The 23,327-nt window shown below is 40.2% G+C and overlaps 1 protein-coding gene across 6 annotated transcripts in view; it reads left to right on the top strand.

The window, feature by feature from the left end:
• The first annotated feature begins 363 nt into the window (after window positions 1-363).
• The window catches only part of NCOA6 (nuclear receptor coactivator 6), a 98,395-nt gene continuing 75,431 nt past the window's right edge, over window positions 364-23,327 (top strand). For 5 of the 6 annotated variants that reach the window (XR_012923738.1, XM_076011048.1, XM_076011049.1 and 2 more), the window contains exon 1: window positions 364-566. The gene's annotated coding sequence lies outside the window, so the exon portion shown is untranslated. Of the gene's footprint in view, window positions 567-20,368; window positions 20,439-23,327 lie in introns of all 6 variants that reach the window. The other variant, XM_012754651.3, reaches the window with a different exon arrangement.

Here is a 23,327-nt window from a genome sequence, read left to right as displayed (position 1 = left end):
TGTCAGGCACTGTGACAACTGCTTTCTATATCTTCCCCCATTTCCTCTTCATAAGCACTATTATTGTCCCCATAGATTAGATGGGTAAACTGAGGCTTGGAGCTGTCATGCTCAAGGATACTCAGCTAGAGCGCTTGCATAGGGCTGTGTGGTGCTTCCGAATGGGGGGGCCACTGGCGAGATTACAGCGCAGGGAACCAGAGATCCCCATCCCCGGCCCTAAACACTCGGCACCCTAGTGAGGTGGCGCGCGCCCCACCTCGCGCTCCCAGGGACGTTTGGTCACGTGGACAATGTCCCGCCCCTCAGGCCCGCCCCGCCCTCTCTCGCGCTCCCTCCCTCTCTCCCTCCCTCCCCCTCCCTCCCCGGCCCGGTCCGGCCCATCCCCCTCCCCGCCGGCTCCCTGAGGCCCTGCCGGGTCGGGCTGCGGGCGGCCGGGCGCGGACGGCCGGACAGACGGGCGCACGCGAGGACGGACGGACAGACGGACGCACGGAGGGCGGCGGGCACGCACGGCCCGGGCCGGCGCTCCGAGGCCCGCCCGGGAGGGCCGGGGCCGCGCTCAGGTGAGGCGACGGCGACGCGGGCCCGTAAGGGGTGGGCCCGCCGGGCGTCCGCGGTCCCGGCCCTGTTGGCTTCGTGGGGAGGAGGCGCCGCCCGGGCCCGGCGCGGGAAAATGGCGCCGGGCGGCCGTGCAGCACGGCCGGCACTCGGGCCCGGCCCGGAGCCGCCCCGCCCGCCGCGCTTGTGTCCCCGTCGCCATGTTGGGGAGCGGGCCCCGGGCCTGCGGGCGGGGGCGCTGCCGGGAGCGGCGGCCAGGCTAGGGCTGGGGAGGGTGCGGGGCGCGAGGTCCGGGCGCTGAGGGAGTGCGCGGCTGGCCGGGGTCTGCACCGGGTGGCGCTCCAGGCCTGGGGAACAGGCAGGAGCCAGGTGTGGGGTCGTGGCTGGGGTTGCGGAAAAGGAGCACTGGGTCCAAACGGAACCCGGGTCGGGGTCCGTGGGCTGAGGGGACAGCAAGACGTGGAGCTGGGTTAGGCCGTGGGCCGTGTTAGAGCCTCAGCGCAGGTAGGACCTTGGGGCTAGGGGAGCGGCGGCGTAAGGGCCGAGCTCAAGCTGTCAGGGCTGGAGCAGTTCTTTGCGGGGAAGGGGAGGAGGTGATTGGTTAGAAATGGGGGCCCTATCGGTACAAATGCGTGTATCAGATTGGGGCAGTCCGTGGAGTCCTGGAGCTGAATTGCAGGTCCGTATAACTCCTAAGAGACTGAGGACTTACGTGCCCCCAGGATCCTCCACCCCCTATTGGGGGGAGCAACAAGAAAAGGAAGGGATTTGATGAGAGAAAAGGGGGGGCTGAGGTTTGGGTTCAAGAGCTGGCCGGGAAAAAGGGTACAGAGAGTGGAATGGCTGGCAAGATAGGAGAGAATCTACATGAACTTAGGGAGTTGTGTGTGTGTGTCTTTAAAAGGAGGAACCAGGCTGTTTGGGGGCGGTGACCCAAGGGTATCTTCCCTGGAAGGGGACAGCCTACAGCTTAAGAGCGGGGTCACCTGGAGAGGTCATCAGAAAGGCGTTATTGAAGCCAGTAAGAATGGTGAAGAAGAGTGAATATGTAAAAAGTACAAGAGCCTGAGAGATCATATAATGTTTCAAATCATGTAGTGATTTTAACTGAGACATAGAAAGGTAAAGTTGACTTCTCAAGATCTTATTGTGGTAGAGGGGCTCCTGGAAATGGTTAGCTGCCTCCTCATTCAACATATTGCTTTAAAGGAGCTTGCTAGCTAGGAGAAAAGTGTTAAGTCAAACATGACAGTATTTATTAAAGAACTGTTAATTTGTTTTGTTTTTGTAACGGGTTTGTTAGTACAAAGGTTGAGGGGTATACAAAAGTATAGGTGACCAAGCTATTTGATTTTTCCTAGCTTACGCCATTTGTGCAAAGAAGTTATCTTCAAGACCCTCTAACTTTCCAGTGTTTTAAGAGATGCTTCCTCTTTTCTAGGTGTTTACTGTACAGTAAAGGACACAAAAAGCCTTAAAAAAAAACCCAGTGGACCATGGTAGAGACCCAGAATTTCTATTGTGTTTAAACCTTAATTGAATTTCCATCATGACTGAGAAGAATTCAAAGTTCACGTAGGCTGTGGGAGAGTTCTGAAGGAAACTATTTAAATCAGTCATGATATAATAGGTCCAGAGCCCCATGTAATCAAAAAGCACTTTCAACAAAAAAGTTATGATGGTATTCATAAAATAAGATTTTCAAAACTATATATATACAGCAACACAATTCATTTGTTCTGTGTTTTTGTAATGCAGTATTATATAAAGATATTTGTGATTTCTGTTGGTACAGAGTCACAGATATTGCTAATACTAGAATGGTTTGTTACCTACATTCATATTTGAATAAAATGGTAACTTCCAGTTAGAGGTTAGTGAATAAAGAAGTACTTTTTTTTCCTATCCAAGTTCATGGATCACCCTGAATTCTATCTCTGGACTCAGGTCTGTGAGCCCCCTAGGTTAAGAAACTCTACTTTTAACTACCAGGCATGTCTTCCATTCAACAAACATTTACTGTGCCTGGAGACATTTACTACATCTCAAACATTATGCTGGCCTCTGAAGATTCAGAGTTCTTTAAGGCAAAGTCATTTCACTTTGGATATTCAGTCCCAGGAAAGAAGTAGACATGTAAACAATGATAGTTCAGGATGGTAAATGCCAAAGGATAGTTATTAAAGGTTGTTAGAACACAGAGGTGGATGTGTCTCTGCTTTTAGGAACTGGGGAAAGTTTTCTGAAGGAGTAATGTTTGAGATGTGTCCTCAAAGATACAGAAGTTTCCCAGTGAGAGTTGGAGAGGAGAGTTTTTTTTTCAGGTAAACACTTATGTTTTCAGGGAATTTAATTGAATGTGGCTGTAGCATAGAGTGTATGTGAAAGTGTAGTCAGAGATAAGACTGGTAAGGTTGTGTGGAACCTGGTTGTGTGGAACCTGAAGGACCTTGCTAAGGAGTTTGGACTGAATCCTTGGCTGAAAGGGAGGCATTCAAGATTTTCAAGAAGGAGGTGTATGATGATGTTTAAAATTTTTTTTTTTTGGTTATAAAAGAACATGTTAATGTGTAATTTGTAATGTGCTGTTATTACAGCAGCTCATTGCACTAGAGTTAGCATCCTTTACTTCTAAAAGCATATTCCCAATAATGGGAATATGTTTTTATTTATGTTGTTTTTATTTTTAAATTAATTTTAATTTTTTATTTCAGCATATTACGAGGGTATAAATGTTTAGGTTACATATGTTGCCTTTGCCCCAGCCGAGTCAGAGCTTCAAGTGTGTCCATCCCCCAGATGGTATGCATCACACCCATTAGGTGTGAATATACCCATCCCTTCCTCCCCCCTCCCACCTACTGGACACTCGATGAATGTTACTGCTATATGTGCACATAAGTGTTGATCAGTTAATACCAATTTGATGGTGAGTACATGTGGTACTTATTTTTCCATTCTTATGATACTTCACTTAGTAGAGTAGGCTCTAGCTGTATCCATGATAATACAAGAGGTGCTAGATCACCATTATTTTTTGTGGCTGAGTAGAACTCCATGGGATGAAGTTTAAATTTTAGGAGATAAATAGGTGCTCTTTGGAAGGAGGGTAGACTGTAGAGCAGGGAAGAAATAATGAGGGTCCGAACTAAGGCAGAGACTGTAGGCATTGAGTGGCGTTAGAATCTTCAGGTGTTGATGATTGACATTGTGGGTGGTTAAAAGAGGGGAAGGATTTTTTAGATTTCTAGTTTGGGATGGTGGCTGTCAAAGAGGTTAAAAAAAGTTGAGAGGAAAATGATGGTAGAATTGTCACAGATAATAATGGAGAAAATTTTTTGGTAGAGTAATAGACTTTTGGAAAACCATTGAAAGCTGTCAAATGTGCTGTAGTTTTTGCTTAAGGAAGTCAGAGGTAAGTATCAGCAGAGATAAAAGGCAGGGAAAATCATGGAAAGTCTCCTAGAGTGCAGGAAAATCACAGCTATCCATGTCAGGGGTCAGCAAACTGTGGTCCATAGGTTAAATCTGGCCCACTACCTGTTTTTGTAAGTAAAGTTTTATTGCAACACTCATTCATTTACATATTATTTATGGCTGCTTTCATACTACCAATGGGGGAGTTAAGTAGTTGTGACAGAGATGTGTCAGCTCACAAAGCTGAAAATACCCTTTACGAAAACATTTGTTGAGCCCTGATCTATGTGTCTGGATGTTGGATGTTAAATCTCTGATTTGCCACCCAATTTCTATACTATGGAGAATAACTATTTTGGCTCTGCCCCTTTGGCTGGATTCTCCATGCTTTGTGCACCTGAAGCATGCATAGACCACTGAACATTATCAGTCAGTGATGGGAAGGTCTACTGTTCTGTAGTATGCTGTGTGGCAACTGGTAGTGCCAGGTTTATATAACTTAGGCTGGGCCTTGTTTTGCCATTTTTCTATTGTGCTGTCTTTTTCAAAAGATTTCTTTATGTATTCTAATTATTAATCCTTTGTTGTTTATTCATATTACAGATGTCACTTCCCAGTTTATTGCTTATTTTAAAAATCTGTTTAAGGTGTCTTGTGTTTAAAAGTTCTGAATTTTAATGTGAGACTTATCAATCTTTTCCTCCTCCAAGTTATTCCTTATATTATCTTCTAGAATCTCTACTATTTTGCCTTTAATGTTTAGATCTCCCTAATCCACCTAGAATTGATTCTTGTGTGTGGTGTGAGGTAGGGTCCAGTTTCATTTTTTCCCTATGCATAACCAATGATCCCAGCACTATTATTGAATGTGGCTTGCTTTCAAATTTTGAGCTGTTTCTGGTGGAGTTTGTTGGAGGTCCTAATTCCAGCTCTGCTGCTTGCTAATTGTGTGACCTTGGACAAATTATATAAAACCTCTTTGTGTCTTAGGTTTCTCATCTTTAAGATAAAGATAATAGTGTGTATTTCATAGGGATGCTGTGAGAATTAAATGAGTTAATTCATGTAATGTGTAGAACAGTGCCTGGCACCTAGAAAATTCTCAATAAATATTGCTGTTACTTAGCACTACTGTTCATTTCTGATTCCCTAACACCTGGCACAGGGTAGAAGCTCACTATGTTCACTTGTCAAGTTAATTTCACTTTCAGGTCAAATCAGAGGGGTTGAGAGTTAGGCTAAATGTTGCAGGAGATGCTTCCACAGAGCTGCTTGGTTTTAGGGACTGCCTCAGACTGTCTGCTGGGATGGAACACCTCCCACAACATCACTTCTTTTGCAGAGCACTTCTGTAGCAGAGGATACAAACTGAAAGCCTATGGTTAGATTTGACCTTTTGGTTTATACAATATTTTTATTGTCTTAAGATTTTACACAAACTTCTGAGTGTCTGACTTAATCTTGAAAAATTGGAAGATCTGTCATATTCTCTTATAGCAGTAACTAGCTGAAACTTTTAGGTGGCATACGTTTCCTAATTCTGAGTGGTCTGCATTATTCTGGCTTTACTCATTTACTGTTATAGCCCTATAGACATTTGGTTTTCTGATTCTTACTTTACTGAGGTTTTGAATATTCCTGCCCCTCCTCCAAAAAAAACCAAAACTGGTACATGACATATTGGGACAGGGGCAGGATGGCCAGAAATTGACAGATGAGTTTGTGGGCAAGTGAATACTAAAATCTATTTCTAAGGTTGAGCCATACTTGATCATAATGAATAAAATGATAATTGAAATTAAAAGAGTTAAAATCCATTTCAGCTATCTGAATATTTAGGCATTTACAATGTGCTGAGTGCTATATTACATTAGAAATTACTCCACATTGGTAATAGAAAAGAAAATTAGCTGGCCAGCTTTATGAGATACTGTGGAAAAGGTCTTTCTACTTGGGATGTGGAGCTGTTGTCCAAGAGAGTAGTTGGATGAGAGAGAGGAAATAGAGAAATTTTTTTTAATCAAACATTGATTGAGTCCTACTGCGTACGTTGCAAACTTGCTAGAACTCTATAGGATATCAAGATAAATCTAGCCAGGGTTTGTGTGATGAGTGTCTATAATGTGTTATGGGGCTGGGATATCAGAGAATGGTGCCTAAAAGAGGTGGCCTAGGAGTGGAGCTGCCAAGAAGAATGGTTAGGATCCTTTCCTGTCAACCCCCTACCCCCAGACAAGCTCTTGCTCAATTGCCCAGGCTGGAGTGCAGTGGAACTATCATAGCTCACTGTACCCTCAAACTCATGGGCTCAAGCGATTCTCCTGCCTCAGCCTCCCAAAGTGTTAGGATTACAGGTGGGAGCCATTGTACTCAGCCTACTTAGGATCTTAATACTTGGAGATAAGACATTTTTGTATTTTCAGGCTGAGTGAAAGCATGAGCATAGAGGTAGGTGTTTAGGAGATAATACAAAGTTCAGTTTTCCTGGAGAATAGGATTGTTAATTGTTACAAGGGTGTTTTTGTAGTAGGTAAGGTGGGAAATGAAGATTGAACAATAACAATAATATATAAAATAAAACCTAAAATAAAGTTAATTAGCTAAAACTAAACAAAATAGTAGCAGCTCACATTTTTTTGCATGCTTACTATTTGCCAGATAATGTGCTAACTTATAAGTGGTATTTTATTTAATCCTCACAACAACCCAGTGAGGTAAGGCACTGTTTTTATCCCTTTTTACAGATAAAGAAAATGAGGAATAGAGCTAACAATGGAGAAAGAATTTGGGTCCAGGCAGTCTAATTGCAAAGCCTGCATTCCTAATGTCTGCATACTATACAACCAAATCATGGAAGGCTTTGAATGCTCTTTTCTATTCCATGCTGGGAAGTTTGGATTTATTTAACTAAATAGTGGGGAGCCATCAAAAGTTTTTAGCCATACAGTGATGTAATGAAAGCTACACATTAGGAAAATAAAGCCTGATTGTAAACTATAGGATCAGCATGGGGAGAAGGAAGAAATATGGAGCTAGTTTACTCTCTCCCTTTTCACTATATTGGGTGTTTCTTGAGGGGTAGGCTGGTGTCTGTCTCTGCCTTCCCCCTTCTGGCTTCCCTTCTCTTCACCTCTAATGTCTACCTATTGTGTTTATGGCTTATTTATTTATTTTTAAAAATTTGATCTTTTTTTTCCTCTCCTTATTCTAGAAAGGACTTCAGGTAGCTGCCTAGGAACTCAATGAACATTTGCTGAATTAATCATACGAAGTATATGTAGATGTGTATATAAATGAAATACTATAGCTTTGGTGGAAGAAGTAATGTAGCCCTAATGTGCTATATTTTATATACAGATCCCATAAAGCAAAAGGCCCAGACCATATCTTTAACTTGCAAAGAAGTGTGTATTCAATATCAGTTAGAATATTAATGATCCATTAATAATAATAACTATGTCAGTTAATATTATAATATTAATGATCACCAAATTCAGAGAGCATACTTTTAGGTATTTCAGTTTGTATTTATCATGAGCCAGCTGTACCCCCCCCATGCACACAAAGAGGCAACAAAAGTTCCCATTGACTAGCTCCTTTACTGATATTGGACCTGTTGACATTTAGTTCCATAATACCCATTTGTGTACATTTTCTAGAAACCAGACAGGAACAGTCTCTCATAGGAAGAAATAGTTGCAAATTTGTGAATTAGATTTTGGGATTTTACTGAGGGAAGTTGTTCATTAAGTTAAGTCCCTTGCCATAATTTTAAATGTTATATGGAAATAAGGCTATGTCCCTTCTGTAAAATAGAGACTTTAAAAATGAAAACACATGGAGATTTTTCTTGGAGGGAACAGGGTCTCGCTCTGTTGTCTGGGCTAGAGTGCAGTGGTGTGATCATAGCTTACTGCAACCTCAAACTCCTGGGCTCAAGTGATCCTCCTGCCTCAGCCTCCTGAGTAGCTGAGATTATAGGCGCACACCACCATGCCCAGCTAATTTTTCTGTTTTTTGTAGAGATGGAATCTCTGTCTCTTGCTCAGGGTGGTCTCGAACTCCTGGCCTTAAGCAATCATCCCACCTCAGCCATCCAAAGTGCTAGACAGGGGTCCTCAAACTTTTTAAACAGGTGGCCAGTTCACTGTCCCTCAGACCATTGGAGGGCCAGACTATAGTTTAAAAAAAACTATGAACAAATTCCTGTGCATAAGACACTGCACATGTCTTATTTTGAAGTAAAAAAACAAGCGGGCAAAAACACCCACATGTGGCCCGTGGGCCATAGTTTGAGGACGCCTGTGCTAGGATCACAGGTGTGAGCCACTGCACCTGGCCCACATGGAGAAATTTAAAGGCACTGTAGTTAACTGCCAAATACAGTAAAGATGGAACGATTTTAAGTAAACTAGAATCTGACGAAACCTAATAGGAGCCAGATCAGTAGACCCTAGATAATGGATTTGTTAAATAAGCATTCTTTCCCATTGTGAACATTAGCTAACAGTAGTATGTGCATATATATATATATATATATATATACTCACATATCAATGTGATATGTATTGATATAAATAAATTTATTAGTAATATTTGTTAGTAAAATCTAGGAATGTTTCCTAAGGAAAATGAGCCTTCAGTTGAGTTCTTTTGGTGTGTTAAACTCTGCAGTGTATATAGAGATGACTCATTCAGAAGCCTTGAGATCAGAATAATTAAGTGTGGAGAAAAATTTGATTATCGTAGTTATATATGTTGATTGCCTACCAGGTGTTGAGCATTATGTACAGCTGATGAGTAATTAGTTTCTGCCTTCCAGAAAACTAATTCCTCTGGGGAGATAAAAAGGGGAAAAAAACATAAGTATTTTAAATGAGATAGTAAGTTCTAGGGGAATTCAGAAAAGAGGGCGATCACTTCCACTTGGATGAGAAGGCTTCATGGGAAAGGTAGTATATTAGTTTTCTAGGGATTCTGTAACAAAGTACTGCAAACTGAGTGACTTAAAACAACAGAAGTTTATTGTCTCACAGTTCTGGAAGATAGAACTCAAATTCAGGGTGTCAGCAGGGCCATCCTCCCTCTGACACTTTGGGTAGAATCTTTCCATGCCTCTTCCTACCTTCTATCAGTTCTTAGTGTTTCTTGCCTTGCAGCTGCATCATTCCAGTCTCTGCCTGTGTGTCTCTGTGTCCAAATTTGTGTCTTATAAGGACACCAGTCATATTGGATTAAGGGCCCAACCTACTCCAATATGACCTCATCTTAACTAATTGCATCTGCAGTGACCCTGTTTCCAAATCAGGGCACATTCTGAGGTACTGAGGGTTAGGACTTTAACATATTTTGGAGGAGATACAATTCAACCCATAACAGGTAGCATTTGAGATGACACTGTGACATTAAATTAAAATTTAATAAATGGAAGGGTAAGACTGCAACAAGTGGGGTTGAAAAGAGAAGAATGAAGGGAATGTTGGACATATGAAAGTATAAGGGATATTCAGGTAATGAAATAGAAGCCCGATTTGCTGGTGTATTGAGTTGTAGAGAATGAAGCCAGAGTAGTCTTTTGGGGCCCTGGATACCAGGTCTAAGACATTTGAATGTTGCTGAGTGGGCAGTATGTAGGAGCAAGATAGCAAGATAGATTTTGAAATTGTGGATAGCTGATTCAAGCTTTGGAAAACGGATTCAAGCTTTAGGGAGATTCTATGATCAGGTGATCATGGATAAGTAAACACCCTGAAGAAAAACAGATGGTCAATGATGTAACACACCCAGCCTTTCTCATTTGCCTATGTTTTTCACCACCACGGTCAAGAAATCCCTCTTACATAAAACAACAAACTTTCAGTGTTTTATTAGCCCTCTCCTCTTGGTCAGTTATCTTTGAGCACTGAGAGATACATTAGATTTTCAGGGTCTCTTTTCCATGAATTTCAGTATTAATAATCATGTCATTCTTCATTTTCTTTAAAACCTTTTCCCCAAACACCTCCTTTCCATCCTATCCTTTACCTTTTTCTCTGAACCCTCTTCAGTTTTTCCATATTTTTTTTAAATACCTGGAAAGAATTGAGGAATACTAAGTACTATTTTGTAAAACTAATGGAAAGAATTGAGGAAGACTGCATACTATTCAATGCAATGATATATTATTTTTCTGTGTCTTTTTAATGGTAGTTATATTGGTTTTGTTTTTTTTTTGTTTTTTTTTTTTTTTTTTTTTTTATTTTTTTTTTTTTTATTTTTTTTTTTTTTTAGAGGAAGGGGAAGGGGAAGAGGAAGGGGGACGTTATATTGGTTTTGTCCACAGGACTGTATTCACATTGTGAACTCTCATTCAAATTGTGGTCAATTATAGCCCTTGGGTGCTTTTCCTTATTTGTTCTTAGGCAGTTCTTCCTGATTCTATATTTGCATTGTTTTTATTTTCTCTAAAAGCATGTGTCCCCATGAAATTTTATTTTATTTTATTTATGTTTAATTGTAGAGGCAGGGTCTTGCTGTATTGCCCAGGCTGGTCTTGAACTCCCGGTCTCCAGCAGTCCTCCTGCCTTGGCCTCCCAAAGTGCTGGGATTATCACGGGTATGAGCCATCATGCCTGGCTGCTCCCATTTTTTTCTTAGAAAATGTTTCCTAAAGGGATTTAATTAGTACCAAGGATATCACTTTTAGCCACATTGTCAGATTATTCTTTTTTTTTTTTTGAGACAGCTTTGTTGTTGCCCAGTCTTGCTTTCTTGAGTGCCATGGCGTCAGCCTAGCTCACAGCAACCTCAAACTCCTGGGCTCAAGCAATCCTACTGCCTCAGCCTTCTGAGTAGCTGGGACTGCAGGCATGCGCCACCATGCCAGGCTAATTTTTTCTATATATATTAGTTGGCCAATTGAATTCTTTCTATTTATAGTAGAGACGGGGTCTCACTCTTGCTCAGGCTGGTTTCGAACTCCTGACCTGGAGCAATCCGCCCACCTCGGCCTCCCAGAGTGCTAGGATTACAGGCGTGAGCCACCGCGCCGGGCCTATCAGATTATTCTTTAGAATGACTACCAGTTTATATTACCAACCAGCTACTAGTTTGAAATTGAATTTTTTTTAATTTTTTTTTTTTTTTTTTGAGACAGAGTCTCACTTTGTTGCCCAGGCTAGAGTGAATGCCATGGCGTCAGCCTAGCTCACAGCAACCTCAAACTTCTGGGCTCAAGTGATCCTCCTGCCTCTGCCTCCCAAGTAGCTGGGACTACAGGCATGCGCCACCATGCCCGGCTAATTTTTTTTTTGTATATATATTTTTAGTTGGTCAATTAATTTCTTTCTATTTTTTAGTAAAGACGGGGTCTCGCTCAGGGTGGTTTCGAACTCCTGACCTCAAGCAATCCACCCGCCTCAGCCTCCCAGAGTGCTAGGATTACAGGCGTGAGCCACCACGCCCGGCTAGAAATTGAATTTTATAATTTTTTCTTCTAGTATAATAGTGTTGCTTAACAGTTTTGTGGGGGTTTTGATATTTTATGTTTTATCATGAAAAATTTCAAACATAGACATCATGATACCATGCTTTTAAATACTTTAGCATGCATCTTACAACTAAGGACATTCTCCTACATAATCACAATACCATTATTATACCTAACAAAATTAACATTAATTCCTTAATATTATCTAACATTAAGTCTGTATTTAAGTTTTTCCAGTTGTCTTCAAAATGACTTTTATAGCTGACTTGTTCAAAGTGAAGTCAAATTAAGGGCCATGCATAGCATTTGCCTATTATTCCTATACTTTTTGTAACCTAGAACCTTTCTATTTGCCACCTGTGCCTCCTCTCCTTTTTTTTCCCCATGGCATTGATTTGTTGATACCAGAGCTGTTTTCTTCTTGAATGTGCCACATTCTGGATTTATCTGATTATTTTCTTTGTAGCATTTAACTTATTTCTATATTGCTTTTATTTCTCTGAACCGGAAGTTTTAAAAGACTTACTAGATTCTAAAGACTTGATTAGTCTCTGGTTAATCATTTTGGCAAACATATGTACTTAAATATTCTTCATTTTCCATCATATCATGAAGTACATAAATGTCTGGTTATCCCATTATTATTGATGTTAAGTTCGCTCACGGGGTCAATACGGTGAATGCTAGGTCACTTCATTGTAAAGTTGCGTATTTTCCTTTAGTGACTAGCAATTTTTAAAAATTTTTTGTCAATGATGAGCTTTTTTTTCAGTAATAAATGTATCTCATCTTGCTTGAACTGATTTTTCACATCATTTGACCATTTATTCACTGTAGATTTGGTATTTTCCTTTTATGTTTGTACTATGCATTTCAAAATTTTATTCAGCCAGGGCACAGTGGCTCACGCCTGTAATCCTAGCACTCTGGGAGGCCGAGGCAGGAGGATCATTTGAGCTCAGGCATTTTTGAGACCAGCCTGAGCAAGAGCGAGACCCCATCTCTACCAAAAATAGAAAAAATTAGCCTGACATGGTAGCACATGCCTGCAGTTCCAGCCACTCGGTAGGCTAAGGCAGGAGGATTGCTTGAGCCCAGGAGTTTGAGGTTGCTTTGAGCTAGGCTGATGCCAGGGCACTCTAGCCAGGGCAACAGAGTGAGACTGTCTCAAAAAGAAAAAAAATTTATTCAGTGTAACAGAGAATCGTGCATTGTTATAAAAGATGAATTTCAAGTGGCATAGTATAAAATTTAACAAAAAAAATGTTAATTGTAATAATAGGGAGCATTTCTTTGATAGGATTTTGTAATGATTCATGTTTGTTTTTTTCAAAAACCATTTTGAATATACAAATCTAAAAAGTGTAAAGCTCCTGAATCAAATCAAAATCCTCTTCTTCCTATTCTTTTTTTTTTTTTTTTTTTTTGCTGGATTACAGTGGCACCATCATAGCTCACTGAAGCCTCCAACTTCTGGGCTCAAGCAATCCTCCTGTCTTTCTTTCTTTTCCCTCCCTCCCTTCCTTCCTTCCCTTTCCCAAACTTCCTTTCCTTCCCTTCCCTTTCCTCTTCCCTTCCCATTCCTTCTTCCCTCCCTTCTCTCCCTCCCCTCCCCTCCCCTCCCCTCCCCTCCCCTCCCTTCCCTCCCTTCCCTTCTCCTCCCCTCCCCCTCCCTCCCCTTCTCTCCTCTTCCCTCTCTTTCCCTCCTGTTTCCTTTCTTCTGTCTTTTTTGTTACTTTTGAGACAGAGTTTCACTCTGTTGCTTGGGCAAGTGCCATTGTACTAGCCTAGCTCACAGCAACCTCAAACTTCCCGGCTCAAGCTATCCTCCTGTCTCAGCCTCCTGAGTAGCTGGGACTACAGGCATGTGCCACTACACCCGGCTAATTTTTTCTGTTTTTAGTAGAGACAGGGTCTTGCTCTTGCTCAGGCTGATCTCACAGCAAGCTCAAACTCCTGAGCTCAAGTAATCCGGCAGCCTCAGGCCTCCCAGAGTGCTAGAATTACAGGCATGAAGCCACCACGCTGCCCTCATTTCTTTTCTGTTATGAATTATACTTAAATATAATTTTCCTTTCTCACCACAAAAACAATATATGCTTATGGTAACAAGCTGAGCATCATCTGGTATATGAAGAAAAAGCCAACTATCTCCTCTTCTCCAGTTTCTATCCTACAAACTGCCCAAGTGTAATAGCCTAGCTTGATTCTTTTATATTTTCTCTGTGCTCTTAGAAACACAACTATACATACTGATTCATTTTCTCTCTTATTTTATGTGATTATTATGATTCTACAACTTTTTTTTTTTTTACTTTTTAGGATATCATACATTTTCTCTAAATCATTAGCCAAGTATCTAATTTATTTTTTTGCTTGCTGCATAGTATTCTGTTTATGTAGGTTTCACTCAATGGGTATTCAAGTTGTTTCTGATTTTTTTTTCCTCCATCACAAACAGTATTATGGTAGACATCCTTATACATATATCTTTTTTTTGAGACAGAGTCTCACTCTGTTGCCCTGGCTAGAGTGCCATGGTGTCAGCCTAGCTCACAACAACCTCAAACTCCTGGGCTCAAGCAATCCTACTGCCTCAGCCTCCCGAGTAGCTGGGACTACAGGCATGCGCCACAATGCTCGGCTAATTTTTTCTATGTACTTTTAGTTGACCAATTAATTTCTTTCTATTTTTAGTAGAGACAGGGTCTCATTCTTGCTCAGGCTGGTTTTGAACTTCTGACCTTGAGCGATCCACTCGCCTTGGCCTCCCAGAGTGCTAGGATTACAGGCATGAACCACCACACCTGGCCCATATATCTTAAGTAATGGAGCTTTTACTGTTGTCGAATAAATCCCCAAATGTGGGTTAAAAGGTCATCTTATTTCAGTCTTATTATGAACTGCCAGGTTATTTTCCACAAATATTGTCAAAGTTCTTATTCCCACTGCCACTGCATAATAGGTATCTTTTTCATTTTTGCCAATTGACTGAGTGTGGAGTATTTTATTTTAATTTCCCCTGGCCATTTCCCTGACCATTAATAAGTTGAGTATGTTTGTTGGCTATTTGCATTTCCTATGCTGCACATCACCTCTTCAGATCCTTTACTTATTTTTCTCTGGGGTTGTTAATGTTTGACTTTTTAATCAATTTGCAGGTGCTTTTGAGTATTTGGGATATTAGCCCTGTTAATAGTTGGTGCACATATATGATCCCAGTCATTTGGCTTTTGATTTTGTGGTTTCTTCTGACATATAGACTATTTTAATTTTTATCTAATAATGTCTGTCAGTCTTTTTTTTTTCCTGAGAAGAGTCTCACTCTGTTGCCCTGAGTAGAGTATAGTAGTGTCAGCCTAGTTTACAACGTCAAACTCATGGGCCCAAGTGATCCTTCTGCCTCAGCCTCCCAAGTAGATGGGACTATGGGACTATAGGTGAATACCACGATGCCCAGCTAATTTTTCTATTTTTGGTAGAGTCACTCTTTCTTGGGCTGGTCTCAAACTCCTGAACTCAAACACTTAGCCTTCCAGAGTGCTAAGATTATAGGCATGGGCCGGGTCTGGTGGCTCATGCCTGTAATCCTAGCACTCTGGGGGGCCAAGGTGGGTGGATTACTTGAGTTCAGGAGTTTGAGACCAGCCTGAGCAAGAGAGAGACCCTGTCTCTACTATAAATAGAAAGAAATTAGCCAAACAACTAAAAATAGAAAAATTAGCTGGGCACGGTGGCGCGTGCCTGTAGTCTCAGCTACTTGGGAGGCTGAGGCAAGAGGATCGCTTGAGCCCAGGAGTTTGAGGTTGCTGCGAGGTAGGCTGATGCCATGGCACTCTAGCCCGGGCAACAGAGTAAGACTCTGTCTCAAATAAAGAAAGATTATAGGCATGAGCCACTGTGCCCAGCCCAGTCTTTTTCTTTATGGCTTTTGGATTCATGTCTTACTCATCTAGAAGTTAATTCTTCTAGATTTTTACTATTTATTATTATTCATTTTTAATATTAATTTTTTTTCTTTCTTGCAATTTGTGTAGAGGTTTATTTCTTTGTTTTTTAATATAAATGAGCCAGTTTATTTTACCACTGAACTTCTTTTTCTTCTTTTTTTGAGATAAGATGTCTTTCTGTTGCCTTAGGTAGAGTGCAGTGGCATCATCATAGCTAACTGCAACCTCAAACTCCTGGGGTCAAGCAATCTTTTGCCACAGCCTCCCAAGTAGCTAGAGCTATAGGTGTGCAGCACCATGCCTGGTTAATTTTTCTATTTTTTGTAGAGACTGGGTCTTTCTGTGTTGCTCAGGCTGGTTTTAAACGCCTCGCCTCAAGTGATTCTCCCACCTCAAGTGATCCTCCCACCTCAGCCTCCCAAGTGCTGGGATTATAAGGTGTGAGCTGAATTTCTTCTTATCAAAAAATTATCTCTTCTTCATTTTTCTGACCTAAGGACAATATTAAATTTTACTAGTTTTTCAATGATCTCTTTTAAACTTTGAAGAAATGCTTTTCTAAGTGTACCATATGAATCCTGTATTTGTGTTTGAGAATATTAGTACATCCACCTAATGCAGTTCTGTCTGTAGGTTTGCCTAGAATAGTCAGTATATTCATCTGGGTCATCATAATGATGAAATTGTAGTTGTAGGACCTGAAAGCTGGTCTTAGAACTTAAGTATTTGATTTAGAAAGTGACAAGTACAAGAGCTTACAGCAAAAAAAAAAAAAAAAAAAAAAAAAAAAAAGAAAAGAAAGAGAAAAAGAAAAGCTTTACAACATTGTCATTATGAATATACTAAGATAAGAGAAAAGACACTGGCCATTTCTTAAAATGATGGTCTAAGGACTTCTCTGACTTTTAACCTAGATCTCATGATTTAACTCTTGTCAGAGTAACTTAACAGAGGAAGAAAGGCCATTTTCTTTAAAGTTGTCTTTCATCACTGTCTTTTTTATTTTATGTATATTTTTTATTATTTTATATATATATATATATATTTTTTTTTTTTTTGAGACAGAGTTTTGCTTTGTTGCCCAGGCTAGAGTGAGTGCTGTGGCGTCAGCCTAGCTCACAGCAACCTCAATCTCCTGGGCTCAAGCAATCCTTCTGCCTCAGCCTCCCAAGTAGCTGAGACTACAGACATGCGCCACTATGCCCGGTTAATTTTTCTATATATATTAGTTGGCCAATTAATTTCTCTGTTTATAGTAGAGATGGGGTCTCGCTCTTGCTCAGGCTGGTTTCGAACTCCTGACCTCGAGCAATCCACCCACCTCAGCCTCCCAGAGTGCTAGGATTACAGGCGTGAGCCACTGCGCCCGGCCTATTATTATTATTTATAAATTTAACTTATTCTTTTTTAAAAATTTTCTCTAGTGTCTAATTGGATTTCATCACTGTCTTATGGCAAGACAACATTCATTATATAACATATGAAATGCCAGACTTCTCTGTTACTAAGAAGTTTTGGACAAATTGTTCACTTGGGCTTTAATTTTTCCTTTTCTTCCCTGAAGGCATCGAACCAGGTTATTGCCAAGCTCTAGTTCTTAATCTGCTCAGATTCTCAAGTTATTTTTAGGAAATTTTTTATTTCCTGAATTTTGTAGGATTTGATCAATTTCTCAATGTCATTTGTATTTTTAGAGCATGGAGTATTCAAACCTGTGTTGTTTTTTGATTGTAGCTTTATTATGATTGAGAATGTGATGATATTTATAATTATAACATGATATATAAAGTAGTTTTCTCTAAATTTTATTTTATTCACCTACTGTGGTATCTAACAAGTTGAGAAAAATCTCATGGAGCCTCTGACTTACTCTATTGGTTTATAATATGCTTGATTGAATTATTAACTATATCTGTGTTAGGATGGGTAGTTTTGGGAATTTCAGGTTTCATATTTCAACTTATCTTTTGTTTCTTATACTAAAATGTCAGGGTCTCAGTTAAAAAATTAATATTATTCCCCAATCCCTTAAATTGTCTATTATCCCTACCAAGAGCAAACCAGGGTTGTTATAGTATTAAAATGCCAATCTCTTTGACAGGCATTTTGTTGATCCGTTCAGAACACTGAGTTTCTCTGGTTTGGCTGGAAGTCTGCACAAATTTTTCCGTGGGAGCTCTAGATTTGAGAGTAGGAAGCATGTAATAGTTTTATAAGGACCTCATGAAAAGCTATGGAGAAGGTGAGATTGGATCTTATGTTAGTTGTGCCAAGGCAAATCATCTTTAAGAATTTGCATTTAACTGTTTATTTAGACACTTTTAAGATGTCTTATAAGTTATCCTGAAACACTTAAGGTGATGTGGTTAAAAGGCCAACTTCATTTTTTAAGTACTAGAAGTGTAAGATCCAGATTTAGGTATTCATGAAAATAGTGTTATCTCAGTTACCCATTCCACAATTTTTTTGTTATATATTAACTTTAGGAGCAGGAAAGTGCCTAACAAAGAGCTACTAGGCAGTTGTTTTTTTTTGTTTGTTTGTTTTTTTTTTTTCTTTTTTGCCTGGCAGTTGTTAAAAGGTAGTTGAACAAATGCATCTATTGAAAATATTCAGACTATGGTAGATTAGAAATTAAAGAGGAACTCTGTATACATATTTTTCATTTAAAAAAACCCTCATGGGCTGGGCACAGTGGCTCACGCCTGTAATCCTAGTACTGTGAAGGCCTGGGCGGGAAGGTTGCTTGAGGGTCAGGAGTTTGAGACCAGCCTCAACAAGAGTGAGACTGTCTCTACTAAAAATAGAAAGATTAGCCAGGCATGGCAGTGCACTCTTGTAACACCAGCTACTCAGGAGGCTGAGGCAGGAGGATCACTTGAGCCCAGGAGTCTGAGGTTGCTGTGAGCTGATGCCATGGCACTCTAGCACAGGTGACAGAGTAAGACCCCATCTCAAAGAAAAAAGATAAATAAAAAAAATTATATATACATAAAACAAAAAAAACCCTCATGCCCTGTAAGTCTGAAATTATTTCATAATGTAAAGTTTTTTTTTTTTTTTTGAGACAGAGTCTCGCTTTCTTGCCTAGGCTAGAGTGAGTGCCGTGGCGTCAGCCTAGCTCACAGCAACCTCAAACTCCTGGGCTCAAGCAATCCTACTGCCTCAGCCTCCCGAGTTGCTGGGACTACAGGCACGAGCCACCATGCCCGGCTAATTTTTTATATATATATATTAGTTGGCCAATTGGTTTCTTTCTATTTTTATAGTAGAGACGGGGTCTCGCTCAGGCTGGTTTTGAACTCCTGACCTTGAGCAATCCGCCCGCCTCGGCCTCCCAGAGTGCTAGGATTACAAGCGTGAGCCACCGCGCCCGGCCCATAATGTAAAGTTTTTAAAACTCATGCAGAAGAGTCTCATGATGATAATGGTAATGTATCAAGGATATTATTATTGGGCATTTTTGAGAGGGAGAGGTTTTTGCACCTAGATAACAAATCTAAAAAGTTTGCACTTGGCATAAGGTGAAGAATATGCTTATATCTATGAGGCTGATACCAGAGCTACTTAAAAAACATTTGGGCCAGGCGTGGTGGCTCACGCCTATAATCCTAGCACTCTGGGTGGCCGAGGCGGGCGGATAGTTTGAGCTCAGGAGTTCGAGACCAGCTTGAGCAAGAGTGAGACCCCATTTCTACTAAAAATATAAAAATTAGCCAGGCATGGTGGCACATGCCTGTAGTTCCAGCTACTTGGGAGGTTGAGGCAGAAGGATCGCTTGAGCCCAGGAGTTTGAGGTTGATGTAAGGTAGGCTGATGCTATGGCACTCTAGCCTGGGCAACAGAGCAAGACTCTGTCTCAAAAAAAAAAAAATTTTTTTTTTTTTGAATGAGATAATTCATTTATTTAAGTAAAAGCATATGGAAGAATAATTGAATTTCTTGATGAATACTCCTTGAGTTTTCTTAAATCTAGAAGGAACCTGAGATTCTGTTTAGCTCTAGCTCTGGTGATCTATCTTCTCATTTTATAATTTAGGACTTCTGGCCCAGGGAGATTGTGTCCTGCCCCAAATGATGCAACTTTATGGAAAGGCCACAACTAGAACTCAGGGCACACCCATCCTGCCATGCTCATCCAAGCCCTCTTTCCATTCTGTCACCCTGTTTCATTGTCATAAATAATGCTAGTCTATTCTGAATATGTACCCAGTTGATTTTACTAATAATTTGACATATGTCTTCATTGAGAGCATTAAAAAAAAGGATATCAAGGTTAGGCAATGGTTGCATGGGCATGAGGCTTTAATTTCCTTATATGGATGGTATAGTAGCTGCAGTAGTGCACAGTTGTGAACCCAGGACATTTGTCTTTTCCATTTATTTGTGTGTTTTTTTTAGTTGTCACTTATAATTTTTTTCAATCTAAGTAGGAGAGTAAAGTATAATATTATTATCAACATACAATTTACTACAGAAAGAGTAGGAAAGTGACAAGAAGGACTATGGCTGTGGCTAACTATGTCTGTGACCCAGGACAAATCATGTAACCTGGTCTCTACTTCTGATTCCTATTTAATTAGAATCTTTCAGGGATTCTGCACAGAATGAATGTATCTGTTTTTTAAAATGGGTTAATTGAAGTATAATGCACATAAAGTCCACAAATCATAAGAATAATGAATTAGAAAATGAACACATGTATATAACCACTACTGAAGTTCCTTAAAAATACTTTGAGCCTCCTTGGGGTTTATAAGGTTTACTTGTTAAAAACCACTGGACTAGAGACCGTAGAGCATCTCGTTGTCTTTTACAACTCTTTCTAGAGTAAAATTAGCAGTACCAATGGTAGAGAGAAGGAATTTGGCCAGTCACCAAAATTTATTTTGAATAGGTTTATTGGGTTTATATTTAGCTTTTCTTCTGATGTTTCTCTTCTTCCTTTTTGTCCTTTTTCCTTTTTGTCTAGGTCCTGGGAGGAATGGAGAAGGGTCCTACTGACTATCTTTTCTGAGAGTGGTCAGAGAGTTCTTAAACAGGTCTGTTGATTCTATAGAATACAAATGAAAATTCAGTTTATAAAAGACTTAGTTTCAACTTAAACAAAGGACTGAATTAGAAGTAGACTTTACTTTTTAAAAAGAAGGTATTTTGATCTCAGTGTCCATAGGGTATTTTACTTTGGCAAGTTGCTTTTGGCATGTGGATTAGATCCAAACCAACTAAATTAAATAAGATCTGCTTAATAAAAAAGCATGAGTCTTGTTTTTAGTAGTTATGTTGAATATATGTAATATGGCAGAATTCTTTATTGGTTCCATTGAAAGTACCAAGGAAAGATGAAAAGGTGAATTTCTCAGTTATCCATAATTATGGAGGGTAATGGAGATACAAATAAATCCAAGAAGGAAAATAATTATTTATTTGGCTCTCTTTCTCATGTTTTCACAATTCATAATATAGGGGGGAAAAATTAAAGCTACCTTACAAATCTCAGAGAATGGCAGGTGTGTATAGTTGTTTTCATTCACCTACTTCTAAGTCATCATGAATAAAGTTTATGAAACTCCAGCTCATTGATTTCCCCAATTTATCTTCACCTTGGAATCACCTGTGGAACTTGGAAAACATGTCTATCCCCACTCCATTGTGATTTAATTGGCCTGGGGATGTGGTCTGGACTTGGGAATTTTGAGGATATTCCTTAAATATGATTTGTTTTGTTTTGTTTTGTTTTTGAGACAGAGTCTCACTTTGTTGCCCAGGCTAGGGTGAATGCTGTGGCATCAGCCTTGCTCACAGCAACCTCAATCTCCTGGGCTCAAGCAGTCCTACTGTCTCAGCCTCATGAGTAGCTGGGACTACAGGCATGCGCCACCATGCCCGGCTAATTTTTTGTATATATATTTTTAGTTGGTCAATTTCTTTCTATTTTTAGTAGAGACGGGGTCTCGCTCTTGCTCAGGCTTATTTCGAACTCCTGACCTCAAGCAATCTGCCTGCCTCGGCCTTCCAGAGTGCTAGGATTACAGGCGTGAGCCACCACGCCCGGCCTCCTAAATATTATTTTAAAGTGCAAACAAATTTAGGAACTTCTGCTCTAGCTCGTTAAAGCAGAACTGGCCACTAGGTGACTTGTGAGGTTTTCTTCCCATAAATATTTGGATAAATTTATATAAGTAAGGGGATAAATACTTTAAGAATCCTGTGCTTTAAACTTATCTAGGTTCTTAATAGAATGTAAACTCTATGAAAGGAGGTACCACGTTTATATTAATAATTCCTTTACTGTTTTATCTTTAGCATTTAGAACACTACCTGGTATATATTGCATACCTAAATATTTGTTGAATGAGTGAATGAGCCCATCAGTCTTTAGTGAGCTAATAGTATACTTTTACATAATATTCAAGTAGTCTGAGTATGTAGAGTGGTGTGGTGGTAATCTGACTGCCTAGCCTCCAGTCATGACACACTGTAGCTGTAAAGGTCTTACGTTACTTCTGTGCCTCAGTTTGCACAGAAGTGCCTCTGTTTCCTCATTTATAAAATGTGCATAATAGAACCTATTTCATGTGGTTGTTGAGGGGACTAATTGAGTTAATCATAGAACAGTGCTTGGCATATGATAGTGTTCTATAACTTTTAGCTGCTGTTGAATTCAAGAAACTCCAGATTCTATGCAGTTTGGGTAATTTACCTGTAGAGTACTATTTGATGGATAAGGTAGAATAATGGAATCAGCTGCATTACATGTAGTTAAGAGGCTCCACAAAGAAGGTGAATTTTTTTTTTTTTTTGGTCAGCTTAATGAGGTATAATTTGCCTACAATAAACTGTACCTATTTATTTATTTATTTATTTATTTTTGAGTCAGAGTCTCTTGCCTGGGTTAGAGTGCTATGGCATCAGCCTAGCTCACAGCAACCTCAAACTCCTACTGCCTCAGCCTGCTGAGTAGCTGGGACTACAGGCACGTGCATGCCCAGCTAATTTTTCCTATATATTTTTAGCTGTCCAATTAATTTCTTTCTATTTTTAGTAGAGATGGGGTCTTGCTCTTGCTCAGGTTGGTTTCGAACTACTGACCTTGAGCAATCCTCCTGCCTCGGCCTCCCGGAGTGCTAGGATTACAGGCATGAGCCACCACGCCCTGCCCAACTGTACCCATTTAACGTGTACAGTTCTATGCATATTGACAGCTAATTTTTAGTTTATAGTATTTATTATGAAACAACCACTACAACCAAGATATAGAAAATTTTCATTGCCCAGAAAATTTTCTTGTGTCCCTTTGTATTCTGTACCTCCCAATGCACCCACTTATATATATTGCTTCCCATTTTCTAGAATTTTTTTCCCTGAGACAGGATCTTGCTCTGTCACACAGGCTAGAGCACAGTAGTGTAACTGCAGCTTCAAGTTCCTGGGCTCAAGCTATCCTCCGCCTCCCAAGTAGCGGGGACTACAGCCACACCTAGCTAATTTTTTATACATATGTGGTCTCACAATGTTGCCCAGGCTGGACTAGAACTCCTGGCCTCAATTGATCCTCCCACCTGAGCTTACCAAAAACGCTGGGATTATAAGCATGAACCACCATGCCCAAGCTGTAGAATTTTATATAAATGCATTCACACATTATGTTTCTTTCTTCCCTTTTGTGTCTGGCTTCTTTTGCTCAGCATAATGATTTTTATATTCATGCACGTTATAGCATGTATCAGTGGTGATGCCTTCTTAATGTCAAATGGTATTTTTTTTTTTTTTTTTGAGACAGAGTCTCGCTTTGTTGCCCAGGCTAGAGTGAGTGCCGTGGCGTCAGCCTAGCTTACAGCAACTCAAACTCCTGGCTCAAGCAATCCTCCTGCCTCAGCCTCCCAAGTAGCTGGGACTACAGGCATGCGCCACCATGCCCGGCTAATTTT

The sequence above is a fragment of the Microcebus murinus genome, chromosome 16 (genome assembly GCF_040939455.1).
Source record: "Microcebus murinus isolate Inina chromosome 16, M.murinus_Inina_mat1.0, whole genome shotgun sequence".
Classification (NCBI taxonomy): domain Eukaryota; kingdom Metazoa; phylum Chordata; class Mammalia; order Primates; family Cheirogaleidae; genus Microcebus; species Microcebus murinus.
The sequence above is the reverse complement of the archived record's forward strand: the minus strand, read 5'-3'. Positions and strand labels throughout refer to the sequence as shown.